Source organism: Dama dama, chromosome 23, assembly GCF_033118175.1.
Source record: "Dama dama isolate Ldn47 chromosome 23, ASM3311817v1, whole genome shotgun sequence".
Lineage (NCBI taxonomy): Eukaryota > Metazoa > Chordata > Mammalia > Artiodactyla > Cervidae > Dama > Dama dama.
In genome coordinates this window covers 83,260,570-83,275,329 of record NC_083703.1, presented here as the reverse complement: position 1 = coordinate 83,275,329, position 14,760 = coordinate 83,260,570, and positions in this window count along the sequence as shown.

The following is a 14,760-nucleotide window of genomic DNA, read 5'->3' as shown; positions in this document are numbered from 1 at the left end:
TAATCTCTTCCAATTACATACTGGCTGAGAAGGAGCAGGGATTATGTTCTTCCTGTTCATTGGATGATGGTGTGGATGGCAGATGCAAACACGGCAGCACTACAGGCAATTTTGTATAACACCTCAGTCGCTCAGCTGCATCTGACTCTTTGCGACCCCATGGACTGCAGCCCACCAGGCCCCTCAGTCCATGGGATGTTCCAGGCAAGAATCCTGGAGTGGGTTGCCATTTCCTTGCCCAGGGCCAAAACACCTCAGCGAAGCCCAAAGACTGACTGGAAAGAGGAGGGAGACGGCTGGCTTGTGCTGCATGGATGTGGGGATGCAGGGCACGGGGGCGTGGATGTGAGAAAGAGGGGCCAGGGGGGTGTGGACCTGTTTTGTATAACCCTGCGCTGCTGCTGCTGCTGCTAAGTCGCTTCAGTCGTGTCCGACTCTGTGTAACCCCATAGATGGCAGCCCACCAGGCTCTTCCGTCCCTGGGATTCTTCGGGCAACTACACTGGAGTGGGTTGCCATTTCCTTTTCCAATGCGTGAAAGAGAAAAGTGAAAGTGAAGTCACTCCGTCGTGTCTGATTCTTCGCGACCCCATGGACCACAGCCTACCAGGCTCCTCCATTCATGGGATTTTCCAGGCAAGAGTATTAGATTGGGGTGCCATTGCCTTCTCAAACCCTATGCTGATACAGGTTTTATTAAAACAACAGCATGATTCTTACTTAACTTCAATGCATGACACTTACAACTAATTTTTATCCTCAGTTCAGTTCAGTTGCTCAGTCGTGTCCAACTTTTTGTGACCCCAAAACCTCAGCACGCCAGGCCTCGTCGTCCATCACCAACTCCCGGAGTTTACCCAACCTCATGTCCATTGAGTTGGTGATGCCATCCAACCATCTCATCCTTTGCCGTCCCCTTCTCCTCCTGCCCCCAATCCCTCCCAGCATCAGGGTCTTTACCAATGAGTTAGCTCTTCCCATCAGGTGGCCAGGGTATTGGAGTTTCAGCTTCAACATCAGTCCTTCAAATGAACATCCAGTGCTTACTTCCTTCAGGATGGAATGGTTGGATCCCCTTGCAGCCCAAGGGACTCTCAAGAGTCTTCTCCAACACCACAGTTCAAAAGCATCAATTCTTCGGTGCTCAGCTTTCTTTATAGTCCAACTCTCACATCCATGCATGACTACTGAAAAAACCATAGCCTTGTCTAGACGGACCTTTGTTGGCAAAGTAATGTCTCTGCTTTTTAATATGCTGTCTTGGTTGCGGATAACTTTCCTTCCAAGGAGTAAGCGTCTCTTAATTTCATGGCTGCAATCACCATCTGCAGTGATTTTGGGGCCCTGTTTCCACTGTTTCCCCAACTATTTGCCATGAAGTGATAGGACCAGATGCCATGATCTTAGTTTTCTGAATGTTGAGTTTTAAGCCAACTTGTTCACTCTCCTCTTTCATTTTCATCAACACGCTCTTTAGTTCTACTTCACTTTCTGCCATAAAGGTGGTGTCATCTGCATATCTGAGGTTATTGATATTTCTCCCGGTAATCTTGATTCCAGTTTGTACTTCCTCCAGCCCAGCATTTCTCATGATGTACTCTGCATATAAGTTAAATAAGCAGGGTGACAATATACAGCCTTGACATGCTTCTTTTCCTATTTGGAACCAGTCTGTGGTTCGAAGTCCACTTTTAAAGTTGCATCCTGACCTGCATACAGGTTTCTCAACAGGCAGGTAAGGTGGTTTGGTATTCCCATCTCTTTCAGAATTGTTCACAGTTTATTGTGATCCACACAGTCAAAGGCTTTGGTATAATCAATAAAGCAGAAATAGATGTTTTTCTGGAACTCTCTTGCTCAACTTAATTCAAATTGCCTATATTAGGTTTAGTATTAGCTGCAATGGGAAAATTTGCCAATTTGGGCTACACCCATAATTACCCTCAGCAATAGAGGGCCCACATCAGTCTCAGCCCTACTCCACTCAAGCACAATAGTAGTAGCAGATATGTTCCTACTCATCCACTTCTAGCCTCTGACAGACAGCTATAAATGTACCCTATCAGTTACATTATGCCTAGGGGCTATCAGAACATTTATAGCAATATGTGCCATTACCCAGAATGATATCAAAATAAATCATTGCTTTCTCCACCTCCAATCAATTAGGCCTCAGGATAGTAACAATTGGCATCAACCAACTCTACCCAGCATTCCTCTTTCTCCAAAAAAATGCTCTTGACTTTTTCAAAGCCATTCTATTTATGTAACCCAGATTATTCATAACCTAAATGATGAACAAGATATTCAAAAAATAGGAGGCCTGTTAAAAGCTATGCCTTTTACTACAACCGCCCTTATCATTGGCAGCTTAGCATTGACAGGAATGCCTTTCCTCACTGGATTCTACTCTAAAGACCTAAATATTGAAACTGTGAATATGCCTTATACCAATGCCTGATCCCATCCACAAACTGCTACCTCACTCACAGCCGTCTCCAGCATCCTCACTATCTTCTTCATCCTACTAGGATGGCCTCAATTCTCTACTCTGATTATCATTAACAAGAACAACCCCCTCCTAATCAATTAAATGCCTACTAGTTGGAAGTATTTTTGCTGGCTTTATTATCTCCAACAATATTCCCCCCAACAACAGTTCCACAAATAACCATACCTTACTACCTCAAAAGAACTGCCCTGGCCCTGAATATTCTAGGTTTCATCTTGGCACTCAAAACTAGCAGTAACACAAAATCTGAAGTTCAACTATTCAAATGTATTCAAGGATACTTTTCCACTATCATACACCGCCTGACCCCTTATTTAAAGTTAACCAGCCAAAAGTCTGCATCCCCCTTCTAGACTGAATCTGAGGAGAGGATATTTTGCCAAAAACCACCTCCCTCAATCAAATAACAATGTCTATATTAGTATCAGATCAAAAGGGGCTAATCACACTGTATTTCCTCTTTCCTTATCACCTTACTCATCAGCATAATGTAAATTTACACAAGTAATTTCTGTAATAACAATTAATTATGACCAACGAGTAACATGGTTGGTTCCCCTTCTCTACAAGCTCATTTATTGCAGCACTTACTATAGTCCACTTACTATCTCTCCATGAAACAGGATCAAATAACTCAGTAGGAATTTCACCTGATATAGACAAGATCCCATTCCATCTATATTATATATTTAAAGACATCTTGGGTGCCTTGCTACTAGTTCTGGGGTTAAAAATACTAGTCCTATTTTCACCTGACCTACTAGGAGACCCAGATAGCTACACCCCAGCAAACCTCTCAACATGCCTTCACACATCAAGCCAGAATGGTATTTCTTATTCACATATGCAGTCCTACGATCAAGCCCTAACAAACTAGGCAGAATTTTAGCCCAAATCTTTTCTATCCTAATCTGAGTATTAATGTCATTACTTCATACATGCAAACAACAATGCATGACATTCTGACCATTCAGCCAGTGCTTATTCTGAATTCTAGTAGTGAACCTCTTAAAACTTGCATGAATTGGAGGACAACCAGTAGAACATCCCTTTATCATCACTGGACAACTAGCATCTATTATATGTTTTTCCTTATCCTACTATCAATGCCAGTAGCTAGCATTATCTAAAATAATCTAAAATGAAGCGAAGTCTTCGCAGTATACCCATGCTTCTGGTCTTGTAAACCTGAAAAGGAAAACAATAAAACTCCCTAAGACTCCCTGCACAACTTTGTGTCAGCAACTAGTATTACTCCTTGATGGTGAACAGTAAATAAAAATAATCTAATATTAGGTTATTAATTGCACTGTTAACCCAACAGAAGCATCCACTCAAGCAAAGATGAAAAGAGGAAAAAGAACTCGGCAAACATAAACCCTGCCTGTTTACCAAAAACATCATCTCTAGCATCACTAGTATTAGAGGCACTGCGTGCCCAGTGACAATCGTTAAAGAGCTGTGGTACCCTGACTGTGCAAATGTAGCCTAATCATTGGTTCTGTAAATAAGGACTTGTATAAATGGCCACACAAGGGTTTTACTCTTACTTCTCATCAGTGAAACTGACCTTCCCATAAAGTCAGGGGAAAAAACCAATGAGATGAGAAGACCCTATGGAACTTTAATTAATTAGCCCCCCAAATAAAATTAAACCATTAAGGGATAACAGAACTTTTCATGAGCTAATAATGATTTTGATTGGGGTGACCTTGGAGAACAAAAGATCCTCCAAGTGACTTTTAAAGCCAAGACCTCCCAGACAAATCAAATTATCAGTTATTGATCCAAGAAATTGATCAATGGGACAAGTAACGCTAGGGATAATAGCACAGTCCTATTTTAGAGTTCATATTAACAACAGTGTTTACAACCTTGATGTTGGATCAGGACACCTGAATGGTGTGACCAGTATTAAAGTTTTGTTTTGTTCAACAATTAAAGTTCTACATGATCTGAGTTCAGACCAGAGTCATTCAGGTCAGTTTCCATCTATTATACAATTTTCCCAGTAGGAAAGGACAAGAGAAATAAGGCCAATGTTAAATAAGTGCCTTAAAATAATGAATAATTTTATCTTAATGGATAAGTAAACATTTCCACCCAAAAACAGGCCTTATTTAAGGTGGCAGAACCTGATAATTCCATAAAACTTGAACCTGTATGATCAGAGATTTAAATCCTATCCTTAACAAACTGTTCATAATATTCTAATAGTTATTATGCCCATCTTCCTAGCTATAGCACTCTTAGCACTAGTAAAATGAAACGTTCTAGGCTATACACAATTCTGAAAAGGCCCAAATGTTGTAGGACCATACAGCCTACTCCAAACTATTGGCGATGCAGTCAAACTATTTATTAAAGAAGCCCTATGACCAGCCACATCCTCAGTTTCTGTACTGATCCTTGAACCTATCTTTGCCTTGAGCCTAGCTTTAACCATATGAACTCCTCTACCCAAACCATCAGTTAAGTCGTTCAGTCATATCTGACTCTTTGTGAGCCCATGGACTGCAGCACGCCAGGCCTCTGTGTCCACCACCAACTCCTGGAGTTTGCTCAAACTCATGTCCATGGAGTCAGTGATGCGGTCTAACCCTCTCATCCTCTGTCGCCCCTTTCTCCTGCCGCCTTCAATAATTCCCAGCATCAGGGTCTTTTCCAATGAGTCACTTCCTCACACCAGGTGGCCAAAGTATTGGAGGTTCAGCTTTAGCATCAGTCCTTCCAATGGATATTCAGGACTGACTTCCTTTAGGATGGACTGGATCTCAGTGCTTTCCAAGGGACTCTCAAGAGTCTTCTCCAACACCACAGTTCAAAAGCATCAATTCTTCAGCTCTCAGGTTTCTTTATAGTCCAATTCTTACATCCATACATGACTACTCTATAGTCCAACTCCCACACCCATATATAGATGAAAAACCATACTTTTGACTAGACGGACCTTTGTAAGCACAGTAATGTCTCTGCTTTTTAATATGCCATTTAGGTATTCTTTTCTTCTTTTCTTTCCTTTCTTATCTTCCAAGGAGCAAGCGTCTTTGAATTTCAAGGCTGCACTCACCATCTACAGTGATTTAGGAGCCCAAAAAATATAAAGTCAACCACTGTTTCCATTGTTTCCCCATCTACTTGCCATGAAGTGATGGGACCAGATGCCATGATCTTAGTTTTCTGAATATTGACTTTTAAGCCAACTTTTTCACTCTCCTCTTTCACTTTCATCAAGAGGTTCTTTAATTCTTCTTCACTTTCTGCCATAAGGGTGGTGTCATCTGCATATCTGAGGTTATTGAAATTTCTCCCAGCAATCTCGATTCCAGCTTGTGCTTCATCCAGTCCAGCATTTTGCATGATGTACTCTGCATATAAGTTAAATAAGTAGGGTGACAATATACAGCCATGACATACTCCTTTTCCTTTTTGGAACCACTCTGTTATTCCATGTCCAGTTATAACTGTTGCTTCCTGACCTGCATACAGATTTTCTCAGGAGGCAGGTCAGGTGGTCTGGTATTCCCATCTCTTGAAAAATTTTCCACACTTTGTTGTAATCCAAACAGTCAAAGTTTTGGCATAGTCAGTAAAGCAGAAATAAATGTTTTTCTGACATTCTCTTGCTTTTTTGATGATTCAATGGTTGTTGGCAATTTCATCGCTGGTCCCTCTGCCTTTTCTAAATCCAGCTTGAACATCTGGAAGTTCATGGTTCATGCTCCGTTGAAGCCTGACTTGGACAATTTTGAGCATTACTTTGCCAGCATGCGAGATGAGTGCAGTTGTACCGTAGTTTGAGCATTCTTTGGCATTGTCTTTCTTTGGGATTGGAATGAAAACTGACCTTTCCAGTCCTGTGGCCACTCCTAAGTTTTATAAATTGGCTGGAACATTGAGTGAAGCACTTTCACAGCATCATCTTTTAAGATTTGATATAGCTCAACTGGAATTTCATCACCTTCACTAGCTTTGTTCATAGTGATGCTTCCTGAGGCCCACTTGATTTCACATTCCAGGATGTCTGGCTCTAGGTGAGTGATCACACCATCGTGATTATCTGGGTCATGAAGATCTTTTTTGTACAGTTCTTCTGTGTATTCTTGCCATCTCTTCTTAATATCTTCTGCTTCTGTTAGGTCCCTACCATTCCTGTCCTTTATTGTGCCCATCTTTGCATGAAATGTTCCCTTGGTATCTCTAATTTTCTTGAAGAGATCTCTAATCTTTCCCATTCTATTGTTTTCCTCTATTTCTTTGCACTGATCACTGAGAAAGGCTTTCTTATCTCTCCTTGCTCTTCTTTGGAACTCTGCATTCAAATGGGTATATCTTTCTTTTTCTCCTTTGCCTTTCGCTTCTCTTCTTTTCAGAGCTATTTGTAAGCCCTCCTCAGACATCCATTTTGCCTTTTTGCATTTCTTTTTCTTGGGGATGGTCTTGATCACTGCCTCCTGTACAATGTCACAAAGCTCCATCCGTAGATATTCAGGCACTCTGTCTAGCAGATATAATCCCTTGAATCTATTTGTCACTTCCACTATATAGTCATAAGGGTTTTGATTTGGGTCATACCGGATGGTCTAGTGGTTTTTCTTATTTTCTTCTATTTCAGTCTGAATTTGGCAATAAGGAATTCATGGTCTGAGCCACAGTCAGCTCCCAGTCTTCTTTTTGCTGACTATAATGAGCTTCTCCTTCTTTGGCTGCAAAGAATATAATCAACCAGATTTCGGTATTGACCATCTGGTGATGTTCATGTGTAGAGTCTTCCCTTGTGTTGTTGGAAGAGGGTGTTTGCTATGATGAATGCATTCTTTTGGCAAAACTCTATTAGGGTTTGCCCTGCTTCATTCTGTAGGCTAAATTCCAAGGTTTTGGGAATTCCAAAAACTCCAGGGTTTGCCCTGCTTCATTCCAAGGCTAAATTTTCCCGTTACTCCAGGTATTTCTTGATTTCCTACTTTTGCATTCCAGTCCCCTTTAATGAAAAGGACACCTTTTTGGGGTGTTAGTTATAGAAGGTCTCGTAGGTCTTCATAGAACCATTCAATTTCACCTTCTTCAGCCTTATTGGTCAGGGCATAGACTTGGATTACTGTGATATTGAATGGTTCACCTTGGATTTGAACAGAGATCATTCTGTCATTTTTGAGATTACATCCAAGTACTGCATTAGACTCTTTTGTTGACAATCAGGGCTACTCCATTTCTTCTAAGGAATTCTTGCCCAAAAGACATAATGGTCATCTGAATTATATTCACCCATTCTAGTCCTTTTTATTTTGCTGATTCCTGAAATATCAATGTTCACTCTTGCCATCTCCTGTTTGACCACTTCTAATTTGCCTTGATTCATGGACCTAACATTCCAGGTTCCTATGCTATATTGCTCTTTACAGCATCGGACTTTACTTCCATCATCAGTCACATCCACAACTGGGTGTTGCTTTTGCTTTGGCTCTGTCTCTTCATTCTTTCTGGAGTTATATCTCCACTGATCTCTAGAAGCATATTGGATACCTACCGACCTGGGGAGCTTATCTTTCATTATCCTATCTTTTTGCCTTTTCGTAATGCTCATGGGGTTCTCAAAGCAAGAATACTGAAGTGGTTTGCAATTCCTTTCTCCAGTGGCCCATGTTTTGTCAGAAATCTCCACCATGACCCGTTCGTCTTGGCTGGCTCTACACAGCATGGTTCATAGTTTCACTGAGTTAGACAAGGCTGTGGTCCATGTGATCAGATTGGTTAGTTTTCTGTGATTGTGGTTTTCAGTCTGTCTGCTCTCTGATGGAAATCCAATTTTCTGTTGAAGATCAAGGCTGTGTTCCCTCTCTGTTTTTTGACCTGAGGCCAAACTATGGTGGAGGTGATGAAGATAATGGTGACCTCCTTCAAAAGATGCCATGTGGGCCCTGCTACAGTCAGTGTCCCCAACCCTGCAGCAGGCCACCACCAACCCACGCCTCCAGCAGAGACTCCTGCACACTCACGGGCACGTCTTGGTCAGTCTCCTGTGGGTCACTGCTCCTTTCTCCTGGGTTCTGGTGTGCACTAGGTTCTGTTGTGCCCTCCAAGAGTCTGTTTCCCCAGTCCTGTGGACGTTCTGGCAGCTCTGTGGTGGGTTATTGGTGACCTTCTCCTAGAGGGCTTATGCCATACCCAGATCTACTGCACCCAGAGTCCCTGGTCCTGCAGCAGTCCACTGCTGGCCTGTATCTCATCAGGACACACCCAGACACAGTTCTGTCTCAGTCTCTGTGTGGCTGAGGTCCTGGTGTGCACAGGGTGCGTTTGAGCCCTCTGAGTGTCTCTGGCAGGTGTGGGGTTCGATTCTGAATGTGATTGTGCCCTTCATACCATCTTTCTGGGGCTTCTCCTTTGCCCCTGGACGTGGGGTATCTCCTCAGAGTCACTCGAATGTGATGCAATTGCTGCTCCAGCATATGATAGAAACATCAGTCAGTCAGTTCAGTCACTCAGTCGTGCCCGACATTTTGCGACTCCATGGACTCCAGCACACCAGGCCTCCCTGTCCATCACCAACTCCCGGAGTTTACTCAAATTCATGTCCATTGAGTCATGATGCCATCCAACCATTTAATCCTCTGTCGTCCCCTTCTGCTCCTGCCTTCATTCTTTCCCAGCATCAGGGTCTTTTCCAGTGAGTAAGTTCTTTGCATCACATGGCCAAAGTATTGGAGTTTCAGCTTCTACATCAGTCCTTCCAATTAACATTCAGGACTGATTACCTTTAGGATGGACTGGCTGTGAGAGGGTAACAGGCAGGAAGGCCAGGGGTCTCCAAATGGGGAAAAGAGGCTGCAAGTGCCAGACATTTTTATCTCTCTTAAGTGGCAGGAGGAAAAAAACTAGTGATATTTTTCTTCTCTATACAAATTTAAAAGGAGGTTTCTCTTAAAATGCCGTGTTGCCATGACACCTGGTTTCATCTGAAGCTAACTATTCTCAAACCTTGATTTAACCAATACCTTGTTTTTTCTTATGGAAATGTTGTCTTAAGCTATGTTAATGAACCCCAGACTCTATCTTCAAGTTGGTTCCACCAAATGGCCCAACCTACTTACTCAGGTATTGTTCCCCTAATCTATGTAAACAAAACTATTTGTTGGTATTCTGCTCTTCTACAAGATTCAGGTCAGTCATTTTATGGCCAGGGATGAATTATCTGGTGCCATTCTAAATTTTATGACACTCCTTTCTTTTCATTAACAGACTGTGAGTGACTATATAACATACAGCTAAAGAGAAGGAGGAGGGTACTCTTTTGCCCCCTTCTGACGCCTATGTCAGAAGCTTTCTCTATCTCCTTTATACTTTAACAAAACTTTATTACACAAAAGGTCTGAGCAATCCAGCCTCGTCTCTGCCCCCGGATTGAATTCATCTCCTCCGGAGGCCAAGAATCCCGGCGTCTGACTTTCAGAAACAACCTTTCAGCTGGATCTCCTTGCAGTCCAAGGGACTCTCAAGAGTATTCTCCAATACCATAGCCCAAAAGCATCAATTCTTCAGTGCTCAGTTTTCTTTGTAGTCTAACTCTTACATCCATACATGACTACTGGAAAAACAATTCCCTTGACTACACGGATCTTTGTTTGTAAAGTACTGTCTCTGCTTTTTAACAGGCTGTCTAGGTTGGTCATAACTTTTCTTAAAAGGAGTAAGCGTCGTTTTATTTCATGGCTGCAATCACCATCTCCAGTGATTTTGGAGCACAAGAAAATAAAGTCAGTCACTGTTTCCACTGTTTCCCCATCTATTTGCCATGAAGTGATGGGACCAGATACCACGATCTTAGTTTTCTGAATGTTGCAGACGCTGCTGCTAAGTCGCTTCTGTCATGTCTGACTCTGTGCGACCCGGTAGACAGAAGCCCACCAGGCTCCCCCATCCCTGGGATTCTCCAGGCAAGAACATTGGAGTGGGTTGCCATTTCCTTCTCCAATGCAAGAAAGTGAAAAGTGAAAGGGAAGTCACTCAGTGGTGTCCAACTCTTCGTGACCCCATGGAGTGTAGCCTACCAGGCTCCTCCAACCATGGGATATTCCAGGCAAGAGTGCTGGAGTGGGATGCCATTGCCTTCTCCTCTAAATTTTCAACTTTAAGCAAACTTTTTCACTCTCCTCTTTCACTTTCATTAAGGGGCTCTTCAGTTCTTCTTCACTTTCTACCATAAGGGTGGTGTCATCTGCATATCTGAGGTTATTGGTATTTCTCCCAGAAATCTTGATTCCAGCTTGTGCTTCCTCCAGCCCAGTGTTTCTCATGATGTACTCTGCATATAAGTTAAATAAGCAGGCTGACAATATACAGCCGTGACGTACTCCTTTTCCTATTTGGAACCAGTCTGTTGTTCCATGTCCAGTTCTAACTGTTGCTTCCTGACCTGCATACAGGTCAGGTGGTCTGGTATTCCCATCTCTTTAAGAAACTTCCACAATTTATTGTGATCCACACAGTCAAAACTTTGGCATAGTCAATAAAGCAGAAATAGATATTTTTCTGGAATTCTCTTGCTTTTTCAATGATCCCGTGAATGTTGGCAACCTGATCTCTGGTTCCTCTGCCTTTTCTAAAACCAGCTTGAACATCTTGATGTTAACATTTCACATATTATTGAAACCATTATATCTACTAGTGTGGGCAAAAATCCCTTAGAAGAAATGGAGTAGCCATCATAGTCAACAAAAGAGTCTGAAATGCAGTACTTGGATGCAGTCTTAAAAACGACAGAAGGATTTCTGTTCATTTCCAAGGCAAACCATTCAATATCACAGTAATCCAAGGCTATGCCCTGACCAGTAGTGCTGAAGAAGCTGAAGTTGAACAGTTCTATGAAGACTTGTAAGACTGGAATGCAAAAGTAGGAAGTTAAGAAACACCTCGAGTAACAGGCAAATTTGGCCTTGGAGTACAGAATGAAGCATGGCAAAGGCTAATAGAGCTCTGCCAAGAGAATGCACTGGTCAAAGCAAACGCCCTCTTTGAAAAAAGTTGGCTTAAAACTCAACAATCAGAAAACTAAGATCCTAGCATCTAGTACCATCACTTCATGGCAAATAGATGGGAAAACAATGGAAACAGTGACAGAATTTATTTGGGGGGGTGGGGGGCTCCACCAGGCTTCAGCAAAACGTGAACTGTGAACTTCCAGATGTGCAAGCTGGGTTTAGAAAAGACAGAGGAACCAGAGATCAAACTGCCAACATCCGCTGGATCATCGAAAAGCAAGAGAGTTCCAGAAAAACATCTATTTCTGCTTTATTGACTATGCCAGAGCCTTTGACTGTGTGGATCACAAGAAACTATGGAAAATTCTGAAAGAGATGGGAATACCAGACCATCTGACCTGTATCCTGAGAAACCTGTATGCATGTCAGGAAGCAACAGTTAGAACTGGACATGGAACAACAGACTGGTTCCAAATATGAAAAAGAGTAGGTCAAGGCTGTTGTTGTCACCTTGCTTATTTAACTTATATGCAGAGTACATCATGAGAAACCCTGGGCTGCAAGAAGCACAAGCTGGAATCAAGATTGCCAGGAGAAATATCAATAATCTCAGATATGCATATGACACCACCCTCATGGCAGAAAGTGAAGATGAACTAGAGCCTCTTGATAAAAGTGAAAGAGGAGAGTGAAAATGTTGACTTAAAACTCAACATTCAGATAACTAAAATCATGGCATCTGGTCCCATCACTTCACAGCAAATTGATGGAGAAACAGTGGAGACAGTGGCTGACTTTATTTTTTGGGGTTCCAAAATCACTGAAGATGGTGACTGCAGCCATGAAATTAAAAGACTCTTACTACTTGGAAGGAAAGTTATGAGCAACCAAGACAGCATATTAAAAAGCAGAGACTACTTTGCCAACAACGGTCCGTCCAGTCAAGGCTATGCTTTTTCCAGTGGTCATGTATGGATGTGAGAGTTGGACTATAAAGAAAGCTGAGCACAGAAGAACGGATGCTTTTGAACTGTGGTATTGGAGAAGACTCTTGAGAGTCCCTTGGACTGCAAGGAGATCCAACCAGTCCATCCTAAAGGAGATCAGCCCTGAATGTTCATTGGAAGGACTGACAATGAAGTGGAAACTCCAATAGTTTGGCCACCTGATGCGAAGAGCTGACCCATTTGAAAAGACCCTGATGCTGGGAAAGATTGAGGGCAGGAGGAGAAGGGGATGACAGAGGATGAGATGGTTGGGTAGCATCACCAACTCAATGGACATGGGTTTGGGTAGACTCCGGGTGTTGGTGATGGACAGGGAGGCCTGGTGTGCTGCGGTTTATGGGGTCTCAAAGAATCGGACACGACTGAGCGACTGAACTGAACTGAACTGAAAGTCACTGCAGATGGGGACTGCAGTCATGAAATTAAAATAGGCTTGCTCCCCAGAAGAAAAGTTTTGACTAACCTAGACAGCGTATTAAAAATCACAGACATTACTTTGTTGACAAAGATCTGTCTATTTAAAGCTATGATTTTTCCAGTGGTCATGTATGGATGTGAAATTGTATTATAAAGAAAGCTGAGCACTGAGGAATTGATGCTTTTGAACTGTGGTGTTGGAGAAGTCTTTAGAATCCCTCAGACTCCAGGGAGATACAACCAGTCCATGCTAAAGGAAATCAGTCCTGAATATCCATTGGAAAGACTGATGTTAAAGCTGAAACTCCAATACTTTGGCCACCTGATGTGAAGAACTGACCATTGGAAAAGACCCTGATGCTGGGAAAGGTTGAAGGCAGGAGGAGAAGGGGACAACAGAGGATGAGATGGTGGGATGGCATCCCTGACTCAATGGATATGGATTTAGGTGGACTCCAGGAGTCAGTGATGGACAGAAGGCCTGGCGTGCTGCAGTCCATGGGGTCACAAAGAGTTGGACATGACTGAGCAACTGAACGGAACTAAATCACTATTATTAACAGTCTCCTTCCTATGAATTTGAGCATTATACCCCTGATTCCAACATGCCCATGAATACATTTACTCACAAATATTTTCTATCCGTAACACTAAGCCCTATGCATATGACACATATCCTTATCCATCCTATTATCAAGTACTCTTCCACAAGCATAACAAATGCGTCTGACTAGAGTTACTTTGAGAGAGTAAATAATAGGGATTTAAATCCTTTATGTCTAGAATTATAGGAATTGAACAGACCCCTAAGAATCCAAAGTTCTTTGTGCTACCAAATTACACCACATTCTATAAGTAAGGTCAGCTAATTAAACTATTGGGCCTGTACCCCAAAAATGTTCATTTATACTCTTTCTGTACTAATAAGTCCCATCATCTTTATCATTATCCTATCAACTATTTTCTCAGGATTTATTGTCATTATAATTATCTCCATTGATTACTTATCTGATTTGGCTTTGAAATAAATACATTAGGCATGATCCCCATCATAATAAATAATTCAACCCAGGAGCAACAGAAGCATCAACTAAATACTTGACACAATCCACCACATCAATATTACTCATGATAACTGTCATTATCTATTATTCTCAGGCCAATGGACTGTCACAAAACTATTTAATCCAACAGCATCCATATTAATAACAATAGCCTTATGAATAAAACTGGAAATATCTGCATTTCACAATGGAGTACCAGAAGGTATACAAGACATTTTACTAACATCTGGCTTAATCCTATGAACATGACAAAAACTTGCACCCATGTCTGTGCTATACCAAACTTCACCATCAATTAATTTAATAGTGTACTGTGTGCAGGGCTTAGTCGCTCAGCCGTATCTGACTCTTTTTGACTCCAGGGACTGTATCCCACCAGGCTCTTCTGCTGTGGGCATTCTCCAGGCAAGAATACTGGAGTTGGTTGCCATGCTCTCCTCCAGGGAATCTTCCCAAGCCAGGGATCAAGCCCAGGTCTTCCACATTGCAGGCAGATTCTCTATCATCCGAGCCAGCAGGGAAGCCCAAGTTGATACAAGCTATAGCCACATTATCCATTATAATTGGAGGCTGAGGATGGTGAAATCAGATGCAGTATGAAAAATCACAGCCTAGTCATCAACGGCCCACATAGGATGTATAAACGCCATCCTATTATGTAATCCCACTCTAACAGCACTAAACCTGGCTGCTGCTGCTGCTGCTAAGTTGCTTCAGTCGTGTCCGACTCTGCAATCCCATAGACGGCAGCCCACCAGGCTCTGCCGTCTCTGGGATTCTCC